Consider the following 22,123-nt stretch of genomic DNA (forward strand, 5'->3'; position numbering starts at 1 on the left):
CATTTACCTATCCATTTGAACAGTAGCTTTATTTACAGCTAGTTCAGTAGCATACCTCTGCATGGACTTTGAGACTGACTTCTTAAAGCTCCCTGATGATGTCATGTGAAAGGGCACACTGCCCGAGATGCTGATCTTGGGCTGAACTCCATTTGCCTCTCTAAATTGACAGTTTCGCAATCAAAAATGGGTAAGCCATTTATTTATCACTTTTTTGTGCACACTTCCTCTAAATCTAGAACAAACATGAATTTGCAGTCTGCCAGTTGCAAAGAATAACTGTTCCAGCGATTCCTACAGTTATTTAAATAAAATGTTGCCTTTCTTATGCAATATTTAACTTAAAAGTGTACACATTGTTTGTTCGAAGCTGCAAATTAAAGAAATTTAGCTTATCAATTGGATGAAAATGTCTATTTTTGGACTTCCAAGTGTGTTTTTTTCGGTATGGTCTAGGGCCTGTTCCGTCAGTCTTATTTAGTCAGAAAAATCCATTAGTGAAAATACACCACAAGATACAGCATGGAGCACAGTCAACCCATGCCTGCTAAGACTGTTAGTTAAGACATTTTGTTGCATCCAAATGGAAAAGGACATCGCTCACCTGGTGTATGGTTTATTCACGTTTTTTATGGGTGGTTGGTGCTAATTGGTAAATCCTCCTGAGTGAGAGGATGAATTAAATACATGATTTGCGTTGCTCCCTGGTCGGGAGGACGTCTCCAATTGCACTCTTTTTTGAATTTTCAGTAATTTATTCACTCTTCAAAATTGTATTTCACGTAAATGTTTATTTATTGTTGATCATTTTTCGTTATATGACTTTCTTCAGTATATTTTATGAAATTTTTTCAGAATATTTCTCATGCCCAATGCATTTCGGACCCTTCTCTTCATCAGGGGCTTTATCTCTGCAAATATAGAGGACATTTTTCATATAATACCATGTCCATATGTTGTGCTCAAAATTATATTTGAACTCTGTGACCTTATATACCCATGGATGGTTGGTTAACTTTTGATGTTAGTATGGTTGCTTCATCAGATACACGCTAATCAATAATGACTTTTGGTAAAGGAAGTGGTTAATACGTTAATATTATGTGGAGTGAATGAGTGCAGATACTTTGAGATGACAAGTTAAAATTACGGGTGGGCGTAGTTCGCAAAGTAGCGCTACGCGAAGCTACTCAAAGTGCACTTCGCACTACGCAAACTTCACGTAGCACTACGCGAGCTGCGTAGTAGCATGTTCGCACTGTGCAAGATGCGTTTTCAATGATTGCACAGTGCGGACAAGCATCCGGCACTGTGCAAGCATTGAAAACGGCATCTTGCACATTTCGAGCTGTAGTTTTCTGCTGCTCGAGTAGATTATTACTCGAGCGGCAGCTTTCTCAACGCGAACAGGTAGTTTCTCATTGAGAGCGGTCGCGAGCATGCGCAACCACTCACAATGAGAAACCTGACCTCCTCACATTGAGAATCTCGCCGGGATGTCATTTTGCTTGCTCGCGGTCGCAAACATGCCGTTCAGGACCGCGAACAAGCAAAAAATTACCGCTGCACTACGCTACGCTGCACTACGGATGTTCGCACTGTGCTACGTGCAGCTCGCGTAGTGCGAAGTTGCGAAAACTTCGCAAACTCCGCGAGCGTAGCGTAGTGCTTCGCCCAGGGTTAGTTAAAATGCAGAAAGTGAATGGTGGTAGATGTCAAGGTGTAACATACCTGAACATGCTGTTTTAACATATTGTGACCGCTACGCAAGAGCGCGTGAATTCAAAACTGTGAGGATTGGTGCACTTGTGTAAAAAATTATACATGTCTGTCTGAAAGAACCGACCTTATGGGCGTTCGTGTACACAGTCCGTTGTGTTTCGCTCATGGAATCAAACCCTGTTGATTTGTAGCAATAGTGAACACATTGTGTTCGTGGACGCGATCCGTTGCCTTTAGTGCATAGAACTCTGTAGATTTAAAACGATAATACACTACGATAAACTGACCGTCAGTTATCTTTTCAAAATATTAGTCCGAAAATAATATATATTGCGGGGTTAATTATCTCACCTCGTTTTTTGTGAAAAAGTTCTTATGAACGGTTACTCCATCTCCGAGTTCGCGACCCGATTCCCGGAATGCGTTATGTTTAGAAAGCGTGATTTGATTTAAATGCGTCAACCCGGATCTGTAAACATGGTGAAAAAGTAAAGGACCGACCCGTGGAGCAGGTTTACGGATGTTTTGAGAAGACAAAAGACGGACAACCGTCAAATGTTTACGTTGGTTACCTATGGTAACGGGTGAACCCGGGGGTATTGGAATTCACCTAACTGTATTGTTGCCGTGACAGGGTGCTGAACGTTGAATTGACTTCACATATATATTAAATGTATGTCTGAGGGTATGTTGAGTAATAAAGTAATACGCTGAAATGAAAAATGTTAGATACATTAATACATACAAATTAGAAGAAATGGAAAAAATAAGATAGACAAAACAAAAAACAGATAAACAGCAATGTTCTGAATGTAAAAAGTACAAAATGCATTTAAATGAAGCAATATAAATCCAATCTCTCATTTAGCCCCCTGGGATTAACGGTGTTGAGGTGATTTATCCAAAAAACTTCTCTTTGTAGAAGGTATTGCGTGTTGTCTCTCCCTCGTAAGATTGATACCTGCCTCAATACGGTGAATCTTAATTGACTTACATTGTGATTTATGGAATTCAAATGTACTGCAACCGTAGATTTTGAATTTTTCGTTCTAATATTGCTTTTGTGTTCAGTTTTACGGATTTTGATTTTGCGTTCTGTTTTTCCCACATATGCATACCCGCACGGACATTTTAGCAGATATATCACATTCATACTATCACATGTGGCAGTTACTCTCAATTTTACTTGCGATCCTTTTGTGGGATGTAATATGTGGGTTACTTTAATGATAGGATTACAACTGCCACAGTTCTATACTTAAACAATGGTCTGATTTTGGTATTTTTACACTCTGGGATTTATATTATTATGGGGGTTTTGTTTCATTTGAAAATTTGCAACTTTTGTTTAAATTACCAAGGCATATGTTTTTTAAATATCTACAAATTAAGAGTTATTTGTTGACACATCTAAAACTGACTAATTTACCTAAGTCGGAGATATGGGATATATTATATCAGGACAAATCTAAATCTATGATTATTTATATGTACAAAATCTTCGCTAGTTTTAGAAAAGGGGATGGTAATAAATTAGCTGACAAATGGAGTTTCATTTTGGGGGAGGAGGTTACGGTAAACAAGATAGAGCAAAGTTTAAGAGTAGTCAAGAAATCTGTACATGCTACCAATTTACAAATGCAGCAGTTTCGTACAATCTGTACCCTTTATTTCACACCTGAGAAAATAGCTAAATGGGCCAATATGAGGTCAGCTAGTACGTGAGTAAAATGCCCTAAATGTGATCTGTTTGCTGCGAATATGAGACATATGTTTGTAGAAGGTCCTAAGCTTGACGATTTTTGGTGATAGGTAGGCCAAATCTGTTCTCAGAAGCTAGGGATAGATTTTTCCCCTACGGTGAGGGACATTATGCTGGGGCCTGAAATTTTTAATCATAGACAGAATCGGCTATTACTGATTCTGTTGGTAATAGCTAGATTGGTGATTGCCTGATTCTGGATCAGCCCGTACCCTCCAAATATCAGTGATTGGTGGATGTTGATGAAGGAGATATATGCAATGGAATACACTCTGGCGAATGCAAGGGGAACACAAGCTTTGAATAAATTAAAATCTATATGGGGACTTATATTGTAATATTTAGATTCGAATTAGGATCGAGGGTATTTACGTTTCTACTGCCCTTTGTGTTGTTTTTTTTTCTTCTATATTTTTGTGCTCGATATATGTAATCCTACCTGTGGTCTATTGTAAAAGCTGACTTGTCGAAGAATAAAGATATTTAAAAAAAAAAAAAAAAAAAAACAATTGCCACAGTTCATGCACGCTAATGTGCCTTTATATGTGGTGTTCTAATTTTTGGATTTTCTGTTCAGTATTTCTTTGAGGTTATGAGTTCTTAAATACGCAAATCTTGGTGGTTGGTTATAAATGCCTTTAAACTCTTCTTCGAGACTTAAAATAGACCAATTTTTTTATATGGACTTCTTTATACTTGTGCTTCTTGTGGAGAACTTTTATATGAGTACCATTCTTTGAGCTTCAGTTTTCTTCGGTGTACTCAAAAGTAAATGTTCTCTCTTTGCTTCATCTGCTTTTTTTATTGCGTCCTCCAAAATGTTTTCTGGGTAACCTCTTAGTCTTAATTTTTCGACTCTGTTGATCTTGCTTGCGGTGTATTCTTCCTCCGATGAAGAGATCCTTTTTATTCGTAGTAGTTGTGAAAATGGCAAATGATTTTTGAGCGCTGGTTGATGGAAGCTTCTGTAATGTGAAAGGTTATTTCTATCTGTTATTTTGGTGTAAACACGGGTAACTAATTGGCCTTGCTTATTCTGTATCAATACATCCAGAAATGTAATTTCAGTTTTTTTGAATATTGTGAGTGAAGCTGATTCTCTCATTCACTTCTAGTTCCGCTATTGTTTCAATGAGTTCTCTTTCCGAACATTTCCATACAACAAAAATGTCATCTATGTATCGTTTGTATAGAATTAAATTTGAGGTCCATTTTTGATTATTGAGTATGTGGTCCAATTCAAACCGATACATAGAAATATTTGCGTACGTGGGCACTGCACAATTTCCCATTGAAGTGCCTGAAGAAGGAATGAAGAACTCATTTTGCCACTGGAAGTAGCTGTGATAAAGGGTAAAATGGAGTAGTTCCATTAGGAATATCTTCAAATCTTTATCCTTGTCTGTTGTTGTCAAACATGATTCTACTGCCTCAAGGCCTAAGTTATGGGGAATGGAAGTATAAAGAGATTTTACGTTGATGGTACATAGAATAATTTCTTCCGTAAAGCTGGATTGTATTTCATTTAAGATATTTAAGAAGTGAGTGGTATCCTTGATATATGTTGACATTGATTGCACAATGGGTTGTAGATGCTTATCTAAATATTTGCCCACAGGTTCATGAATGGAGTTGACGGTAGAAACAATAGGTCGAAATTGAGGTTTTGTGAGATGTTTGTGGATTTTGGGAATCATGTGTATATATATGGTATTCCCGGATTTGTTTGATGAGGTATTCTATCTCTTTGTTGCCAATTGTACTACGGTCTACTGCTTTATTGATTATTTCACCAAATATTTTCAAAAACTGGTTGGTAGGATCCGTTGTAATTCTGATGTACGTGCTTTCATCATTAACATGATGATTGATGTTTTCCAGATAGAAATCAGTGTCTAGGATTACCAAGGCGCCACCTTTATGTTATGTTAATATGTTATGTTAATAAGAACTTTTAGACCGTGCGATCACCCTTGGGTTTCATGGCGCTAATCATGAAGAAGTGTTGGTGCGGAGTTCCTATGCATATGCTTGCTCAAACAACCAGGTTTTCAGAGCCTTCCTGAAGCCAAGGAGGTTGTCACAGCTCCTAAGTGCAAGAGGTAGAGAGTTTCAGAATTTAGGGGCGAGGTAGAAGAAACGGCTGCCACCCAGCCGTTTACATTTGAAAGTTGGAGTGGTTAGCAGGTGGAGGTGAGCCGATCGTAGGCTTCGCCGGGGTGCATGATTTATGATCATACTGCTGATGAATTTGGGGCTTTTACAGTAGAAGGCCTTAAAGGCTAAGCAACCTGTTTTAAAGGCTGCCCAATGGGCCATCGGTAGCCAATGAAGTTTGAACAGCCCAGGTCTGGCTGATAGCCATTTAGGCAGTTTGTGAATGATTCTTGCTGCCTGGTTCTGGACAATTTGCAGGCGTTTAAGTAGATATAACGGCAGGCTAAGGTAGATAGAGTTCGAAAAATCCGCTTGACGGATAGTTATTGTGCTGTTCTGGCCCAGTTGTTAGACTGCCTCTTTTTCCTTTTGTGTCATGTTGCATAATTTTGTCCTGGGTTTTTTAAAAATCGTTTGATAATCTTCAAGAATAATTTTTTCGAAAGCATCTAGTACTTTGTTGCTGACCGATGCTATGTACTTGCTCTTGCTGCGTAATCCACTTAAAGTATCTTTTTTGGATTCGTCTTGTTTGTCCACTATGTTTTAAAAAAATGTTTGAGTCTAAGTACCCTCATAAATGTGTAAATTCTGATTTGTATTTCCAATAAGTTGGAATGGTATGTAGGAACACAAGATGTTCCTTTTTGTAATATTTTCAAAAGCAATTTCGTTCTCTTGAAATGTTAATTACTAGATTCTGTGACTCCTTGTGCTTTTGGCTATGGACTCGTTTATGATTTCTGTACGACTTTGTCCTCCTGGTTCGTCTGATGGTTTTTGGGCTTTCTCTAAAAAAAGATTGGCTGGTTTGTGGAACGAGTGTTCTAGATGTTGAAGGAACTTCAGTGGTAGGTTCCTGATTGCCCCTTGGAGTAAATTGTGCTCTTCTTGATTGAGAGTTGTCAGTAGATGAGGTGTCATAATCTGAACCTTTGGTGGTGTTTGGTCTCAGTTGTTTCCTATGTGTGTAAATCTCTTCCCAATTATAAACTTCGCAAAGTTTATAGTCGATGGTATCCCTTTGAAACTTGCAGATTTTTTCGATCATTTATTTCTTCGGTGTATGTATCCAGTTGCATATTAATATCCTTTAGAACCTCAAACTAATCTTCTTCTGACATAGTTTTGATGAGTTCAGACTTTAATTGCCTAGCCTCTTTATTTAGTTCTTCAATTAGTTTAGAAAGTTCTTCTATTATTAACAATATTAGATCTAATGAACATTTGTTGAGTATGGCGTACCATTTGTCGGTGAACTGCGAGTTATTTTTACATAAAGTGGATTTCAAAGCAATTCTTAAACCACGTGGGATACGCTGCGCTTTATGATATTTTATTAATGTGCTGGCATGTAGCCGTTGATGGATTATTCTTTTTGACATACATAACAGTTGTTTTATGTTGGTTTATTTTGATCCAGTGTTGGTACTACTACTTGCTACATCCTCTATGAGAGAGTAAATCCGTTGTGTTTCATCTTCGTTAAAGCAAAATGTTTCAGCTCTTTGTTTGATTAAATTAATTATTTCATCAAAATTTGACATTGTTATTTTTGGGTGCGTTGTCCTGGGTACTCAGAGACTTAATATATGTTGCATACATATGGAAACCTGGTGATGGTTTATTCACGTTTTTTGATGGGTGGTTGGTGCTAATTGGTAAACCCTCCTGAGTGAGAGGAGGAATTAAATACTTGATTTGCGTTGCTCCCTGGAGGGGAGGACGTCTCCAATTGCACTGTTTTTTTGAATTTTCAGTAATTTAATCACTCTTCAAAATTGTATTTTTATTTATTGTTGATCATAATTCATCATATGACTTTCTTCAGTGATATAACATTATATTTTATGAAATCTTTTCAGAATATTTCTCATGCACAATGCATTTCGGGCCCTGCCCTTAATCAAGGGCTTTATCTCTGCAAACATAAAATACATTTTTCTCATAATACCATGTACATATGTTGTAATCAAATTTATATTGTAACTCTGTGACCTTATATACCCATGGCTGGTTGGTTAACTTGATGTTAGTATGGTTGCTTAAATCGAGTCACGCTTTCTAAACATAACGTAGTCGGGTCGCGAACTCGGAGATGGAGTAACCGTTCATAAGAACTTTTTCACAAAAAAAAGAGGTGAGATAATTAACCACGAAATTCGTTGTATTTATTTAATTGTTTACTTACCTCAGTTCATCCATATTCCAGTGTTTACTAGCCCCCACCCTGCCCCTCCTCCGCCCCGCCTTACCGCCCCATGGAACTCTCTCCACGGGCCGCTACTGTTGGCAGGTAAGTGGAGAACTCCTAATTGAGTCAGGAGGCGGCGGTTTCTGGGAGTGGGCGAAGGGGATACGCCCTTCCAATTAATTAATGCGCTATATGGATGGTAATTATAAAAGCAATTACCATCCTATTTTAAATTATACCAAAAGCGGCAGTGGACGTCAGGCTAAGTCGTCACAATGTGACGTCTTGGAAAGGCAGGGGTTGCAGCATTTGGAAAATGGCCTGACGTCAGAGCGGTCATGTGCTCTAAACAGTTACACGGTGCATGCTTCTGTGCCTCGTGTATTCTGTTTAGAGCTGTAATTGAGAGGCGATTTTAGGAGTTGCAGCTGGGCTTCATTGAAAGGAAGCACCGTGGACTGTTCTGATGAGACACCGACAGCTGGCAACATGACTACTAGTGACAGGTGAGTGCTTTTAGTCCTCCTTGGATGTCGGAGTGTCTGCTTCACTTTCCCACGCTAAACCCCTTCCTATCTTTCTTTCTCCACTGCCCTTGGCCTGTTGCTCTCTCCTTTAACCTCTATTTCCTCTTGGGTAGCTGAAGTGGGGATAATTCATTCAACTAGTTTAAATTAAGTGCTTTAACTGAAGTGTCATTGAGCACGTCTCCTCTGCTGTAACCCCAAAGCCTGGCAGACAGTGTGCCTTTTGCCTGAAAGAAATGCAAATGTGGCCTACTAGTTAATCTGAAAATGTAAAAGGAAACATCTGCAAATCTAAAGGATGATTGGGAGTTAGTAAGTGTACTGGCTTTAATTGATCAAAGGTTTGAGATGGCAAACACACTCTTTTTGAGTGATAGTGCAAAGAGTTAACAAGTGAGGTGTGCAGTAAGTGTTTTTAAGTTGCATGGTGTTGAAGGGATAGTAATGTAAAAAAAAAAAGTACGTACAGTCTCAGTATTATTAAATATATATTTTGGAAACACCATTTTATCTTAACCTTTTAAGCATTTTGTAGCAGTATATCTTCTACTGTGTGTACTGCAAGTTTTAAAAAGTGAATTACATAATCTCAGTGCTTTCTGTCACAGACTGACCTTGTGGCACTAGAAATACACAAGTAACTATTCTCCACTGCACTAAGATGTAATTCTTTGGCTCTCTGGTTACACACAGACTTCTGCAGTGTATTAACTAATAGACTTTCATAATGTACTACAGTGCATTTGCCTCTATCATAAAAAAAATCATTTAAAATGCAAATTATTTTATGTGTAGCTACCTGACGGTAAAGCTTTCATAATATTTTGGCTTTTTTAGCTACACCTTTTGTACAACTGATATTCTGAAGATGAAAAATGACGAAAATTGAGTTTTGGTCAAATAAAATATTTGCCTAAGATCACACCATTTAAGTGGGGTGGCCGTGATTTATGAATATTTTCTGGTTTCGCTTTGTACAAATCGGCCACTAAATGAGTATCTATTTGTCATTCATTATGTTAATGCTTTGTTTTCAACCTCTTTTTGAACTTTCTATATACCGCAAACTCGACCTGAAGTAATAGAGCGCTTTATGAGCACCAGTTACATTACACAAGGTCACATTTATTTTTTATAGACACATGTGAAATTAACTGATATGCCCAGAAATGCAGACAATTCAAGTAAGAATTAAACCTGGTTGCCCAGTTCCTAAAAAGGCAGCTCTGGCCGTAACATTACATCCTGGGTACAGAAAGAGTCACAGGCTGAAGCCAGTATTAGAACTCTGGGCCTGATTCAGACAGGGCCTCGGCACTTTATGGGGCTTTGGAGCTTGAATATGGAACTGTAAGGCACATCGAAGGTTCACAATTAAACGTCTCTTATAGTTTTGTGGAGATTGTGTAAATCTCTCACCCAAGCACATAAGCTCAGTGTGCAATGCCTGTGCATTTCAGAAAGAAATTGCCTGGACTTCAGACATGAAAATTCAGGAGTCACAGCCTCACAGGTATTCCTCCTGTCCCATTTTCCATTGCCTTTCACCCTCAAGCTGTGCCATGGCAAACCTCCTCCTCCCATCTGCCAAACCACTCGCTGTGTTAAAAATCGCCCCTGGACTGAAGTGATTTGGGAGGCAGTGCAGAGTAAAGCATTTCACACTAAAGCTGAAAATCCCTGCAATGGCACATTTTTTCGAGTTCTGATACTTATGCTTGTGTTTTAGGTGGTGTAAGGTAACACTAAATGATTTCCTTCCGGGGGCATGCTTCTGTAACACTACAGACACATTGGCTCCATTTTGAATTAGGTGTCACCAGAACTCCCGGTGTCCCTTGCTTTTCTTGTAGGGTGACTTAGTGGGTTAAAGTATCAGTAGAACACTGCATTAAACCTACAGGCTATGGTCCAGGACAGACTTAGACCTTCATCCTCCCAAGAGTGATAAAAGGACTGTACTGTGTGTGTAAAGGTAACAAATCTTGAAGTCCGATAGCATTTGGCATAAAGAGCTACATGTCACACAATGGTCTATGAGAGTGGACTCCTCCTCCATGGTGCTCAATGTGCAGCAAATGTGAGGTTTGCATCCAAAGCTTCATGCTGTCTGCTTTCTTTACAGCTATGAAACCAACCACTACATGTGGCAAAGTCTTGACCAGGACACTAGACATGACATGTGTACATGGCAGGCAACAGCACTACACTGTTTTGTATAGCTTAGTTAAATAAATGGATCAGTTGAAGCTGACACATACGTCTACTGTGCAGTCTCATCCAAACATGACCAAAACTGGAAAGGCACATTTTAAAGGCAAGGCACATTGTGGGCATTTTTAATATGCTCCCTTTGTTAAGAATACATTTACAACCATGTCTGTTCTTGACCATTGTTTATGATTCTCAACTCCAACCACCCTACACTCTTTCATCTTTGAATTCTATCTACTTTCTTCTCCAGCCACCCTCAACTTTTGACTACATGCATGCCTTTTGTGCAATCTAAAAAATCAGTCTACCTTGAATATTCTCAAAACGTTTTGTCTTTGATCCTGCATCCACACATCTGCTTTGTTGCCCACTCTGAATCCCAGTCCTTCTTCCCATCCAGCATTCAATTTATTTGTTAAATCTCCCCTCCATTCTCTATTCAACTATTTTCCTTCCATGTTTTTGTCTTCATATCTCTCATGACCTTCTCGATTCGCCACTAGCACCCTTGAACTGTCAACCCTTATTGCTTTTTGTCCTCCGCCTTTTTTAAACTCCATGTTTTCATATGTTTCATATTTTTATTTATTGGGAAATACAGTACTCATTGATTGGATTTACCAATAATTAAATTGCTGTCAGGTAATCTCAGTGCGAATACGTGAATTTGTGTAATTTCTGTTGCTCTCAACAATGGTTCTTCACTAAGCATATTAACACAAATAAGGCTTTTACGCTGCAGTCGCAGGTATGATTATCTCCCCAACCAAGCCTATCATCTATCAGTCTACCATTAACATCAAACACATGGTTAACTATTCTTGCTGACAAAGTGGCGTATGGCCTTTAACACTGGCTGCTTCACCCTAACTGGTTGTTTATAAGTAAGCTATTTTATAGGTAACTGACGTAGTCAGACCTTTACATGCACCCATCACGCTCCATGCCAAAACACATAGGTAAAATACATTGTAATTTACAACGCCAATAGCTCTAACTCTCGCAAATGCGAGACCTATTGCATTGCAAATACTTGTTGATTTTAACTGCAGCTTTCACAAATGCCCATGTGAAGCAAGCTAAGCGCAAGTTATGGAATTCAATTGTAACATTAGGTCAATGGAAAATTTTAGATACACATTTTTCTACCTGTAAAGTTACTGTAAAGTTCCAAGCCAGTTTGGTCCTTTATGAAGGGATTTTAGATTTTTCTGGCATGAATCAACTGGGCATTGGGCACAAGTGACGAGACAAGATCAGAGAGAGTGCCTGCTTTAGCACTGATGGCGCCTGGGGCAATATTGTTTTTTGGAACCCTCCCCTCCCATGGTCCACCCCCAAAAAACCCTTCTCCACAGATTCCCCCCACTACCACACTGACACTCCAACATTACCCCTTATCTCTCCATAGCCCTTCTCTCATGCAATTCTGTTTTATACTGCTGTGTGTTGTGTGTACACTGTAGTTGCAGTGTAGGCTAAGGAGACTGCTACAACGCTATTTATTTCAAAGTGAAGTAAAGGTGAAGACCGATGGTACGTTAACGTATGCATATCCTGCTATCACAATCATTACAATACCCAGACTCTAAAAGTTCACAACAATGGTTTCAATGCTTAGATGTTGAAGTTGTTGCATCAGTTGTGTACACTTTTGTATTGCTGGTCTGGATGTGTGACTCCTGCTGTGGTCTTTTGAATGGTGAACTAAATGAGTCCACAATATGCATAACTTCTCTTATTCCAATGGCATTAGATTTGCCAGGTAGAATATCATATTACCATCATCACCAGGCCGGCAAAACGTTAATCCAAAAATTTCTTCTTGAATGCTGCTAGTTTGTGACCTGTTTAGTTGGTTGTTTGTTAAATAAAAAAATCTGTGAGGTATTCCACTTTGTATCTCGAAGTCTGTTATGAAGCGCTGTTGTTATACTGAATAAGCAGCTTCCTATGTTATTATATGATATCTCTTTATTAATGTAATAACTGCACCTTCACAATTGCTTTATTAACCTTCTTGCTTTCTCAAATGTGCTTGAAAATGCACCATTTTCCCACTCTTTTTAAAAAAAATTCTCGGGGAAGAGACCCTTCCAGACCCCTAGTAACTTGTTCGGGCTCGCTCGCTCCACTCGCACGCCGCTGTGGATTACAATTTTTTTTATGCTTCACCCCTTTCAAATGTCACCAGCCGCCACTGCGGGAGTGGGCCCCCAAACGTACCTTGCATGGGGGCCCCCTCAACTTTCATTACGCCACTGCAAGCATGATTTCTTTATCTGACCCTTGCTACTTGCGCTACCAAGTGTACAAGGTATCGGTACCACGGGTTGTTACTAGATGACCATCTGAAGTGAGCAGAAAGGGAGGAGTGCCTCGGGTTATTACTAGAGCTCACACTGAAGTCAACAGAAAGAGTGCATCAAGAGCGATTGTTACTAGAGGTCTTTCTAATGTCAGAAAAAGGGGTGCAATACTGTATGTCCTTGCAGAAGGTTCAGCTGAAGTTGGCAGAGAGAGTGCAGTACCTCAAGTTATTAATAGATGTCCATTTAAAGTCAGCAGAAGAGTATTAAATTGTAATCGCTTACCAGATGCCCTGTGCACTCAAACACCTCCGCTCACCTCACATTAAGAAAAAAGAATGTGCTTTTTCAGTATTCCCCACATTCTAAACTGATAAATAAGGTCCTCCTCCAAGAAACCAATTGTACAAGCAAAGGAAGTTGTGTGTTTTACATTCTTTGCCCAGTGACTTCATAAAACATTTAAAAAAGATCTGGCGTTGCTACTACAGGAAGGAACAGGCCGTAAAAGCTAGCCCAAATTAAATAAAGTGGAATGAAGGCGCTCTTGGGAAGTTACTTTGATGAAACTGGACCCCGTGGTTTGAGAGATGCTGCAATTTGGGCCTTGGCCAGTGCTTCATCTCATTTAAATAATCGTGCGTTCTCATGCACATGAAAGAATACGTACAGGCGCACAGATGCTCTAGGAGAATCTATGTTTGCAAAAACACTAGTTCAGCAACAGCAGGCAAGGCTTAAATATATTTATACCTTCTGAAAGATCATGTTTCAAATTGAAACATACCCACAGTCCTTTGTATAAAACATGCATACCCACAAATCCTCATGCAGGTAAAAATTTTACATGAACAGAGTAAACGTTACCATTTGTTGTGCCCTCCAGTAGGCAGCAATGCGGTGACATTCCCACAGTGTGTGGTAAAAGGTACCCTCAGACCCACAGCCCCTTAGGCAAAGCGGTGACTCTGCTCTTCCTATTTTGTATAGTGTGGTCCTAGTGTAGTATGTTATGTGCAATATTTTGAGTTGCACCAGTTTCAGCCTTGATGGGATCGCAACCTCTCGTGGAGAGGCGAGGGCTTTTTTCCAGTCTTGTTTGTCCATTGCGCCTATCTCGGTTTGCCATTTCTCCCTGAGGTCTTGGGTAGGATCTGATTGATTATTAATTAATTTACAATAAGTTTGGGAGGTTGCTTTTTTGGTGAGGTGATGTGTCAATAGTCGGTCCTCTAGTGGTGAGGCTTCTGGGAGGTCTGTTCCTGGGGCTATGGCTTTTGTGAGTGCATGTTTTATTTGGATGTATCGGAAGTACTCTATCCCTGCCATTTGGTATGTGGCTTGTAGCTGGCCAAACGTCACCACCTCCCCTTTTTTCCACAAATCCCCAAACGTGGAGATGCCTATTTGGTCCCACCGGGAAAATCCTTTACTAGTGCGTAGTGTACCCAACCGGGGGGTATCCCAGAGTGGTGTATGTTGTGTCATCACTCCCTCCCATCCCAGTGCATGCTGTGCCACTGACCAGACATGTATAGTGTGTGCTGCAGGGCCTATCAGTCCTTGCTTCCGTTTTTTATCATATAGGGCTCCCATTATCCCATCTATACCGAGAGTATGCCTGTCCATACGTAATGCGGGTTCGTCTTGTGGGGCGTGGAGCCATTGATTAATCACAATAAGGTGGGAGGCCCAGTAATAGAACTTGACGTTGGGAAGTGCTATACCCCGTCATACCAATTCCGGGTTAGTTTACGCTGCGCTATCCGTGGGGGCTTTCCCTCCCATAAGAGGTATCCCACTTCCGCCCTTCCGCCTCAATTGATTTGAAGTAGGAGTCCGGAACAGGTGATGGGGTGTTCTGTAGTGCGTATAAGAATCTGGGAAGGGCCATCATCTTGAACAGGGCTGCCCTCCCTAGTAGTATCAAGGGGATGGAGGGCCACCATCTCACGTCACTGCGGAGTCTCTTCGGTGGGGGCAGGAGATTATGCTCGTAAAACTGTGTAGGGTGTGGTGTGATGAAAATACAGAGATATCTAAATTCTTCAGTTTCCAGAGATATTTCTATGCCCGTGGGAGACGCGGGGGGGGGCACCTTTGAGTACGTATAGTACCGACTTTTTCCAATTTATCGTACAGCAGGAAATTCTACTGTATGAATTGCAGATATTCAGCAAACAGATAATGGATTTTCGGGGGTTCGCCATATAGAGCAGGATGTCATCGGCATAGAGGGATATTCGGTCCTCCCATCCCTCCGCCAGCGCAATCCCCGTATTGATGGGTCCCACCTGATCCATGCCGCCAGTGGCTACAGCACCGGAGCGAACAACAGCGGTGACAGGGGGCATCCTTGTCTGGTGCCACGCCCTAAGGGGAACTCCTCCGACAGTCGCCCATTGACCACCACCTGTGCCAGAGGTTTTGTGTATAGCAACCGGATCCAGGGACAAAAGTTGGGCCCGAAGCCGAGGTGCGGCAGGACTGTGAAAAGAAAAGGCCATTCGAACCGGTCGAAGGCCATACTAGCATCCAGGGAGAGGATGACCGCCTCCTCCTGTTTGGTAAGTAACCTAGCCAACACCCCGGGTAGTCTTTGCAGATTCATTGCTGTGTTTCTACCCGGCATGAAGCCTGATTGGTCAGGGTGTATTAAGGTCGCGAGATGGGGTTGTAGGCTGCTGGCTAATACCTTGGCTAGAATTTTCGGTTCTGCGTTGAGGAGTGAGATTGGGCGGTAGGAAGAACATTCCTGTGGAGGCTTGCCTGGTTTTGGGATTGCAATAAGGGTTGCTGTTCGTTGGTCTCTGGGGAGAATCCCCACTTCCAAGTTGGCCTTAAACATGTTCAGTAAGTGAGGCGCCAACATGTCAGAGTCGTTCTTATAGAGTTCTATCGGGATTCCGCTAGGACCTAAGGCTTTCCCAGACTGTAGCCCTTCAATGGCAGCAGTGATTTCCTCCAAAGTGAAGCCAACCTCTAACGCCTGGGAGTCTTGCGATGCCAGTTTTGGCATAGGCATGTCTTTTATGTATGCTAGACTTTCCTCTTCTGAAATCGTTGCTGTGGGGGAGTATACTGCTTCAAAGTGTTGTGCAAATGTGGTGACTATGTCATTAGGGTCCGTCAGTAAGTCTCCCGTAGGAAGACGAATCTGTGCCACACAGCGACTGGCTCATTCTTTTTTTCCCAACCAGGCCAGCAACTTACCCACCTTGTCCCCAACTTCGTAGATGGTGTGTTGCGTTTTGGCGATCTTACCCTTGGCGCGTTCCCGCGCGTAGTCTCCATGTGCTTGTTGGCGAGTCGGATGGAGTGGGTCGTGTAGTCTGTGGGGTCTACAGCATGCACACTTTCAGCTAAGCTAACCGACTGCTTCAGCTCCTTTATCTGACAATTTTGTTCCCGTTTATGGGCATTGATCACTGAGATGGCTTGTCCGCGGAGGACCTTTTTATAAGCTTCCCATAGGATGACAGGTGAGGCCACCGAGTGTATATTTTCTTGGAAATAGTGTTTAGAGGTCTTGTGTAAATTTTTCCAAATGTTGGGTCACTTGAGGAATCCCAGGTGTAGTGTGTATGTGCTTCTTCTTCCAATAAGGTGAGAGTTATATGTCATACATATGGGCCCATGATCTGAGATACCTCTTGGGAGGTGTTCAATTTCGCCTATTCCCTCCAAGCTAGCTGGGGAAGTAAATATATAGTCGATACGTGATAGGCTGTTGTGTACCCCACCCCTAAGTGGAAGGTGTATAGCAGTGTTTCAGGGTGTCGCGTGCGCCATACATCCACCAGCCCAATTGCTTCCAGGAATTCTCCGAGGGTAGAGGAAGCAGCCCCATGTTCCCTATGTGGACATCTGTCAATAGCTGCATCAACGGTGGTGTTTAAGTCGCCTCCTACAATTAATTCCCTGGGGGGGAGTGTCCACAGAAATTTACCTAGGGCTGGGAGGGCGAGGCCGTGAAGCGCCGGAGAAATGTAAACTGTCACTATGTTGTAGAGTCGTCCTTCCCAATGACAGGATAGCACAGCAAAACGCCCTTGATCGTCCGTCCATGTCCCAGTTATTATTAGGGGACAGCTTTTCTTCAGGAGGATCCCAACTCCTCTCGAACCCGATGTAAACTCGGCGTGGGCCGCCATACGAAATCCCCATCTGTCCAGTGCCTTGGTCGCCGTAATGACAAGGTGAGATTCCTGAATGAGGACCACTGATGGGGCGCGCCTTTTAAGATATTGTAACACTAATCCCCTCTTTATTTTGTTACCCAGACCATTCACATTCCAGGATATAATCATTAGGGGGGCCCCAGTGTGTGTGGGTCTTGAGATTTTGAATGGGAGGGGATGTGAATTGCGACTTCTAGAGTCTGTGGGCAATCAGTCGACATAGGGACCTACCTTTCTTTTTGGCTTTGTGAGACCCTTTCCCATTGGCAAAGTGTTTTGGCTGTGAATATTCTATTTGAACTATCTTTAGTGTGATGAACATCAACTTAAACAACACCCCTCCCTCCACCCCCCTCCCTGCTTCCCTGCAAAACAGATTCCCAACTACCCGCCACCCCAACATTGCAGAGTGCTTCTACCCCATAAACTGTCCAACATTGCAGAGTGCTTCTGATGGAGCGAGACATAGAATTAACATTTATTTCAACTCGCAAAGTCACACTTCCATAATATAAAATAACCCTATTAATGTTTTGTGTTGTGTTTGTATTAATTCAACCTAGATTAAAGTCATTACACGTGGGACATTAACATATGCGCTCATAAATGTGCATTATTGTTGCATCTTTTTGTTCGTGCAAAACTAATAAATTAATTTTGTCATTTTGTCATGTCATGACTAATTGCGGCTGATTTTAAAAAGTGGCATGTGCTTATTTTGCTTCCCTTTTCTATGTGGTGTCACTCTATTCTCTATAGGTGCATAAAGAATTTCGTTGGATTTAATGAAGACTGGTAGATATAAAATGCTGCTTTATTTGTTTGCTTCAGCTAGGTAACTTAGACTAATGGGTTAAACATTAGCAATTGTGGGTGGCAACAGAACGAATAATATTTCTTACATTAATTATTTTCTTGTGTTTGTTTATATACTAGTGACGTTAAATTGACTACTTTGGGCCTAGTTTACTCGAGTTTGCAAAAGAAAAGAATTTTAATTTCTGCACGGAGCAAGAGAAGTCCATTCTGAAAAGTTTCCGTCATTGTAACAACATTTGTTGAATGCTATGTGGCTCTGACAATTTCCTAGTCAGACAAGGCCAAGGCCAGGAACCGGCAGGAGGAACATTTGATAACTTTGCATCCGAGGAAGCGAAATGACATGATGACAATTTTTTGCAAGAAAATGTTGCAACCTGAGGAAGCCTCGGAGCTCGAATATTAGAGACAATGGACTCTAAGAAAGTGACGGAACTGATGTTTTGAAAAATGTGGTGACATGTCACTTGTCACTCGTGGACCAATGGGACTCCGACATTTGCAGAAAAGATTTACTTTTACTTAGATTAGCTTAGCGCAGAAAGGTATAAAAACCCATTCCCCGTGGAAGGGTTACGCTGCTGCTTACTGACCTTTGGATGAGGGTGTCGTGCTGACGGACTTCACTTGGAGCACGTAAGAGCCCTCACAGACTTTACCTTATTTTTCATTTATTTAGCTTAGTTAGGGACTTGGTTTTGAAAAATGCCAAATCAATAAATTCTATTGCAATAATTAAATTCTACATTTTATAATGCTTTACCTGCAATGATTCTAATAAAAATGCATTTAATAAAAATTACTTTTCCAAAGTTAAATAAAAGCTAATAAAAATCTTAATTTTGGAAACAAGCTGGTCTTGTTATTTCAGGGGTTTAGGTTACCATTAGCTAGATTCTATCGCCATAAGTGGCTTAATAAATAGTTAGGTTTATTGAAATTATGTCATTCATTTACCGCGGTTGTATATAAATGTATATATTTTTGTGAATAAGTAAATTAGGCCACATGATTCAGTTGGTCATAATATGTCATGTTTGATTAATGGGCCTCTGCATTTGAATAGTGGTTATTAGTGTAATTATGGAGTTGGGTAACATAGTTTATGATATATTTTCTATAGGCCACTGGATCAATTACCTTGGTAGCAGAATTTGATGGTTGCTATGGTAACCAATATGATACGGTAGATGATGGTTCATTTAATATAAAAAATTTAAGAAATTTGAGAGAAAAGATAAATGCTCTGATACCAAAGCCAAGACCTACTCAATTTGAAGCTTTAGTTGAATGGGAGGATGAGATGTTTCAACTACAAAGAGAAGCGAGTGGTATTAAAAGACCTCCTAAAATACTCAGCTATAGAAGGGAGACACATGAAGACAGAATGCGAATGTGGAGACAGGGAAACATGAGTGATGGTCTCTATTTAATTAGGGAAATGGTTCTAGGGTCTCCAGGTGAAAAAAGATCTGAAAAGAAAAATAATGTTATCATAGAAAGTGAATCTGAAGACGCTGTTTTAGAAGATATTTTTACTTCTAATAAAAGAAATGAACCTTTGAGACCTCCTCGATCATGGTCTACTCCAATGGTTTCTACTGAAACTACCCCGAGTGCACCCCCAATTAATGAATCTCCAAAATTATACCCGAGCAATTCTGAATCTTTTGAAACTCCAGAAACTGAGACAAATGCTGATGTTTACATTGGAGGTAGACATTTTTCGTTAATTCCAAAGGAAAGTGAAGCCCCTAAAAATTTAATGAGAGAAATTAGAGATGAAGAAATTGTAAATCCTTCTGAATATTTACGATCAAAAGAAGAATTAATTCGACAAATAACAAAAGGCATGGAAGCTGTGACAGTTCCAGTAACGATTCGTCCTGTTCAGCCTATTTTTGAACAAAAAGAAAAAAATAAGGCAGGTTTAACAATTCCTTTAAATGCAGAAATTCAAAAAGTTGCTGAAAAATTTTATTCAGATTTATCTGAAATTAATTGTGAGAAAACAAGAATGCCTGATTTGACTTTCAATGAAGGTTCTTTTTCCAAATCACCAATGGGTGCAGAATCTGATGCTGAAACTCCTGATTCAAGAAGGTCAAATTCTAAACTTGATGTTGCAAAATTAAAAGCGAATTTAGAGGAGTTAATAATTGGAACGATTGGTCCTGACAGTTTAAAATTTTATCGTGATGATGAACTCCTGTTTATTTGCAAGTGCATTCAGTGGAAAACAAAAAATAAATATGATCAGTTGGAGGAACTGGCAGCAGAACTTGAATTTGATTTAAGCAAACAAAAGAATTTTGGAAAACATTACAGATTAGATTTTTCAGAAAAGGACATTGAAAATTTGAATTCAATGGGAAGAATAATGCACATAAAAGATTTGATTGTTTACATTAAAAAATTAGGTGAATTGAGCAAATGGAGAGTGAAATGGACAAGAAAGAAGGAAGATGAGAAATTGGAAAAATTGTCAAAACAATTCCCAATGAGAGAGATTGCAGGTGGGGGGTATGTTCATGTCCCTTGGTCGAGACAGGATATTTTACTGTTTACAAATGATTTCTCAAGATTGAGAGAAAAGCCTGTTGAATGGTATCGACAGGTGGACAGATTTATCAAAGTCTCAAAAGTTCTGTGGATTGATCTGGATGGATTTTTCGACATTGTTGTCCCATCAGATCTTTGGACAGAATGCACAATAGCTATAGGTTGGCCAAAAGAGGAACCAGAGCGAATTAAAGAAACAGGTGCTCCCGCTCCGATAGTGATGGACTTTTATGAAAAAGTGATTTACTGGTTAAAACAAAATATTGCCCCAAAAGAAGTTGACTGGGTTAAAATAGACAGAACAAATCAGGAGCCAAAAGAATCAGTTCATTCATTTTATGAAAGATTACTGTTGGTTTTCAAACAATACAGTGGCTATGAAAAATTGAATGAAAAGGATATGAGCCATTTTATATATAGGTTCGTTTATGGTCTTAGACCAGAAGTTGGAGAAATGATCAGGAAAAATATTGTCGGATGGCAATCACTTTCTGTTGATGACATACTGAGAAAGGCAAAATACTGCAGTGATGAGTTAGAGGTAAAACAAAAGAAACTGAAAGAGAAAGCAATGTGGGCACAAGTAAAAGTGGCAGAGCAACAAATTGCCAGTCTTGAGAATAAAAATGCAAATTTTGTTCAAAATCAGAATCAGAATCAGAATCAAGGAAAATTTAAATTTAATAATAATAGAAGATATAATGCTAAGGAAACTAAAACAGAAATTACCTTGTTTTAATTGCGGCGAGATTGGACATTGGAAAGATGAGTGTAAAAAACCACCCAGAAATTTTAAAAATCCATTGTTAAACCCACAGATGCAGAATGATGTTGATCTGCAGCGACAGCTACAGTTACAACCCAAACTAAATGACCTGAGTCTTCAGCAACAGCTACAGCATCAGCTGATTCAGCAACAGAATCAAATACCACAGCCTCCTTTTCCCAATTGTGGGGGAAGTCAAAAATATAACTCAGGTGTGGGGTTTGAAGGAGATGAACAGGTAAAAAGGACTCAAAGACAAATTGTGCAAAATGCTTCAGGACAGTTTTTGTTAACTGAAAATCAAGGAAGTGATTCTGATGACTGCTTCTGACGGTGCCCGAGAGAGGGGGAAGAGTGTGTGATTGGAGCCACTCTTGAGGTTGACCAGTCTGGTCCATTTGTAAATGGGAAAGTTAATGATGTAGACATCACTTTTCTAGTGGACACTGGTGCTACCCGTTCTACTGTTAGATCAGTGGAAATTGAAAACCTACCTCTCTCTGGGGAAACGATTCAAGTAGTCGGAGTAAGTAATCAACAGATTAAAACAGATTTAACAGATCCAGTGAAAGTTGAAATTGGAAATTTCAAAGACAAGCACAGATTTGTGGTTTGCAACAGCAGTCCAGTAAATTTGCTGGGGAGGGATATATTGTGCAAAATGAATTGCAGAATATCTTGTTCTCCTGAAGGAGTTTAACTGCAAACTATGGAGGAAGATGGTTTGTACAGAATGACAATGATGTTGGTGGAAACAGAGGAAACAAAATTGTTTCCTGCATTTGAAAAAGAAAATTTACCAGAAGAACTTAAAGAGACAGTCAAAACTGAAATTGCGGATTTGACTGGAAATGAGATGGGTCTGATGAAACATGTTGATCCAGTCAAAATTAAATTGAAGCAGGGAATA

At 40.1% G+C, this 22,123-nt stretch overlaps 1 protein-coding gene across 1 annotated transcript in view; it reads right to left on the reverse strand.

Annotated features, from left to right (window-relative positions):
• Positions 1-22,123, reverse strand: part of LAMA3 (laminin subunit alpha 3) — a 1,062,926-nt gene that overhangs the window by 840,065 nt on the left and 200,738 nt on the right. The window lies entirely within an intron of this gene.

This window comes from Lissotriton helveticus, chromosome 4_1 (genome assembly GCF_964261635.1).
Source record: "Lissotriton helveticus chromosome 4_1, aLisHel1.1, whole genome shotgun sequence".
In the NCBI taxonomy this organism is placed as follows: Eukaryota; Metazoa; Chordata; class Amphibia; order Caudata; family Salamandridae; genus Lissotriton; species Lissotriton helveticus.